The 4,353-nt window shown below is 38.7% G+C and overlaps 1 pseudogene; it reads right to left on the reverse strand.

The window, feature by feature from the left end:
- Positions 1 to 1,544: 1,544 nt before the first annotated feature.
- LOC114036071 lies at positions 1,545 to 2,939 on the reverse strand (annotated as a pseudogene).
- Positions 2,940 to 4,353: the final 1,414 nt, after the last annotated feature.

Genomic DNA, 4,353 nt, shown 5'->3' on the forward strand with positions numbered 1-4,353 from the left:
AATGTAGATGCTTCAAGGTCTTGCACAATCCTGACTGTGGTTCCATGATACTTGAATTGTTTCTTTCTTGATGCTTACAGGACTTTTCCCTTGACCTGATAATTCTGGAACTTGGCTACAATAGTCCTTGAAATTTTCATTTTGGGATTTCTTTCAGGAGATGATCCATGGATTCTTTTGATGACCATTTTATCCTCTGGTTCTAGGACCTCAGGGAAGTTTTCCTCAATAATTTCTTTTTTTTCACATTTCAATATGACTCCTTATTTTTAAAACAAACATTTTGTTCCAAAAAAGCATATACAATGAAATACTGAAACAAAGAAAAAAACACCAGTAGCTGGGGAGGAGTGAAGGAAGGGGCCACAAGGTGGAGGAGAATGAAATCTAAGGAACATATTACAAGGTAAAGGAAATGAGGTGTTAATATTTTGTTACATTAATACATCTCATATGAAAATTAGCACAATGCTTCTTTCTCTTATTAAGTCTGGCAATTTCACAATATTTTGCAACATTTTCAACATGTGAAAAAGTCAAATGCTAACTAATAGTAGATTATTCTTATTTTATATAATTAGAAACAGCAAGTTCACATTTAAGATTCTGCAAAGCTAGCAAAAAATAAAGATGCCTGGCTTTTGAACATACTGTATCATGAAAACCAAACAAAAAAAATCAGTATAATTTATTCATTTTTCTTTACAAAATTACAGCCAAGCAATATAAAAGAAGGATGTTAATAATGAAGATATCACATATATTGTTGACATATATATCTTATACACTGAAATGTTACATCTTACACCCTGAAACATCATGCGTCAAGAGCTAAACCAAGTTAATTTAGGCTCATTACTCAGGTTTGAAAAAATGATTTGGAAACTTCCTTATTATATTTAACATATTCAATTAAAAGGCTTTCTACCAATCCAAGACAATGGACTCTACTACTCATTTAAAGAGTTGTCTTCTTTGCTGGCAGTATAAAATTTTTGTCCAATATCAAAATTCTGGTGAAGCACAAAGTTGAAGGCATTTTCTATTGTATGCATACATTTCTCACAGGGGTGCTGAGGAAGTATGGGTGGAATAGCTTAGATTTCACACTAAGTTTCTGCTGAGCTTTTGTCAAAGCAAATAGCTCAACTATAAGGCAAGTAAAAATCACCACCACAGCACTCTGGTGAGTTTCCACTTGGCCATCTTTTCTGGGTAAACCTCAAGAATATAATCTTAAGTAAAAACTCTCTAAATCATTTTACACATTTATAGAGAGAGCATGGGCTGAAAGGACATATAAACATGACCTAAAAATGGGACTTTTACTAGTTCAGAATCCTCTCAAACAATAACAAATGACCTTGGGGGGATCACCGTAAGGTCTTAATTTCAATGTTAATCTTCATTAAAACATCTCCTTTTTGTGCTATTCTAACGACTACAATCAGCATAAAGAACATTGTATTTGCTCAAATGATTCAATTGTAAATTTTTGTGTATATCAGGTAGCAACTTAAGTCTCCGTTATGTACTTGTGCTTCTGTTCTGGGGCACTTGATTGAAGAGGAATTCATTTTTACAGGATTACATCTTGCTGAAGCATTCCTTAGCATTGGTCCACACTTGAATTCCCTTTTTGCACATACTAATTTGCATAACTGCATAGCTTATGAGAGCCTTCTTTAAATCATGGTTCTTTTGCTCTTTGAAGCATTCAATATCTGCCCAAGCAGCTTTCACAAATTTTCTGCCTTCCAGATTTTTAGACTTCAGTTGTTCTTCATTTATTTGTTCCTCTATCACCTTTATTCTGGCTTCTCTTTGCTCTGGAGTTTCTTGTCCGAACAGCTTACTAGTCATTCCTTTCAGGGAGAATGTCTTCACAGTCCCTGTTGCGAGCTCTTCGCACTGTTGCTTTTTGGATGCCAGATCCTGAGCAGCCATCTCCAAGTCATACTGCATTAGTTCATGTTTCCTACAAACCACTCTTAATGCTTCTGCATAGAAAAGATATTCCTTCAGCTGATCTGCATAATGCTCCTCTTCTTCTAAAATATCATCAATAGAAATTGCATATACACTCATATGACGTCTTGCACTCTGTAGTCCATCTCCCATTTCTTTTTCTATGGCACTCCATTCACTGAAAACTCTGCCATAATTTTCATGAACTTTATAGACACCATAGAATGGGTCTGCCACTCTGGCTCTGACTCGAAGAAGGTGGGAGATGACAGATTGTAGTTCATCACCGTAGTGTTTTAGATCAGTAAATCTCTTGTCTGGGTTTTTTACTCTGAATGTTGCATTAAGAGCTTTTAACCTGGAGCCTGCCTTTAGCTGGAATTGTTTCATTCACTATCTCCTTCCAGTTATTTTCCTGTGTTAAAAACAAGTAGAAAATTTTGTCTTCAGAAAGGACAGAATGGGAAGCCACTCTTAAAAGAAAGTTTTCCAAACCAATTCTTTGTCTTTCCACAAAATCAGGATCTATGTTGTCTGCGGAGAGTTTATGCCAAACCAATTCTGCCCTCTTTTCAGGCAGAGGTGGGACAACAATATGTGGATAGTAAACTAGCGAATAGTTTCTCAATAATTCAAACTCGCTATACCGTCTCCAAAGAGTCTGTAAGAACACTCTGGCCATCACTTGGTTCAACTGATCTTGTCTCAATGAGGTAAGCTGTGTAAGTTTCTTGAATGTTCATGGCATTTCTTCCAGTCCTTTTTTCTGCTTCTGAAACAGTAATTTCAATTTTCTTCGACCAAAAACTACCTCCTGTCATCGTGGCATCCCGAGAACCTGCGAGGCAGCCCTCAGCTCCTCATCCAATCCCAGCCGTTTCCTCATCCCCCGCTACCACCAGGTCTGCGGCGAGGCCCCCCAGGCGCTCGGCCAGGAGCCCCGGCGTCAGCTTGGGTGCTCCCTGCTCCATGGCGATGGGCTCAGCTAGACCAGTCGATAATTTCTTGAAACATTTTGTCCAGGCTGTTTTTTAAATTTTTTTTTAAGTCATGGCTTTCAGGGCGATCAATAATTCTTAAATTATCTCTCCTGAATCTATTTTCTAGATCAGTTGTTTTTTCAATGAGGTATTTTATGTTTTCTTCTTGATTTTCATTCTTTTTATGTTGTTTGACTAATTCTTGATGTCTTTTAGAATCATTAGCTTCCACTTGCCCAGTTCTAATTTTAAATGAATTGTTTTCTTCAGCTAGTTTTTGTACCTCCTTTTCCATTTATCCAGTTCTACTTTTTAAGGAGTTCTCTTCAGTGAGTTTTTGTGCCTCCTTTTCCATTTGGTCATTTTACTTTTTTAGGAATTGTTTTTCTTCAGTGTACCTTTTTTTTCCATTTGACAATTGTATTTTTGAAGGAATTGTATTCTACAATCAATTTTTGTCCTTCCTTTTCCATGCTAGTGATTCTGTCTTGCATACCTCTCATTTCCTTTCCCAATTTTTCTTCTACCTCTCTTCTTTGACTTTTAAAATTCTTCTTGAGCTCTTCCAAGAAGACTTTTTGGCCTTAATGCCAATTCATATTCCCCTTTGAGGTTTTGGTTGTGGGTATATTAACAATGTTGTCCTCTTCTGAGTTTGGGTTTTGATCTTCCTTTTCCCCATAGAAACTGTCTATGGTCAGTGTTTGTTTTTGCTTTTTGCTCATCTTTTTTTGCCTATTTCCTAGCTTTTAAAGTTGAGCTCCACTTCTGGGGCTCAGCAGGTACTGTTCCAAGCTTCTTGTGCTGGAGCTTGGGGCTGTGCTCACTGGCTTTATGTGATGAGGCCTCAGGTGTTGGCAGCTGGAGGCTGTAAGGATCTGGCAGCATACCTGGTGCTGAACTGGGGTCCTAGTGGTAATGTCTGGCATGTCCTGAGGTCAATTGGGGATTTTTGCGTTTTCATGGGGCTTCACTGAAGCACATGGAGGCCTGGCTGCTGGAGTACACCTGCCCACCCAGGGCTGCCCTGGCACATGTGGCAGTTTTCTGAGCTGGAGTCTGCTGGTTCCCCTGTTTATGCTAAAGCACATGGGAGTTCTTGATATTGGTGTTTGACTGCTATATCACCCGGGGGTTCAGGCTTTCACACTGATTTGCTGAGGTGGGGCTTGCTGCTAGCTTGCTGGAATGCTCCCTGTGCTGTAATGAACTCGTCTTTTACCCAAGTGAGATGGGCCTTTCTAGCTGATCCTCCAAGTTTCTGGGCTAAAAGACTGCTCCATCCCATCTTTCTGCTTGCTCTGCTCTTCAAGGATTTTTCCTGGGGTGCTATTATTTTTTGTGTTGCTGATTTTTTCCCCAGAGATCGATGTGGAAATGTGACAGTGATTTACTGCCTACTCTG

Source organism: Vombatus ursinus, unplaced genomic scaffold (genome assembly GCF_900497805.2).
Source record: "Vombatus ursinus unplaced genomic scaffold, bare-nosed wombat genome assembly UNPS02009573.1, whole genome shotgun sequence".
Taxonomy (NCBI): domain Eukaryota; kingdom Metazoa; phylum Chordata; class Mammalia; order Diprotodontia; family Vombatidae; genus Vombatus; species Vombatus ursinus.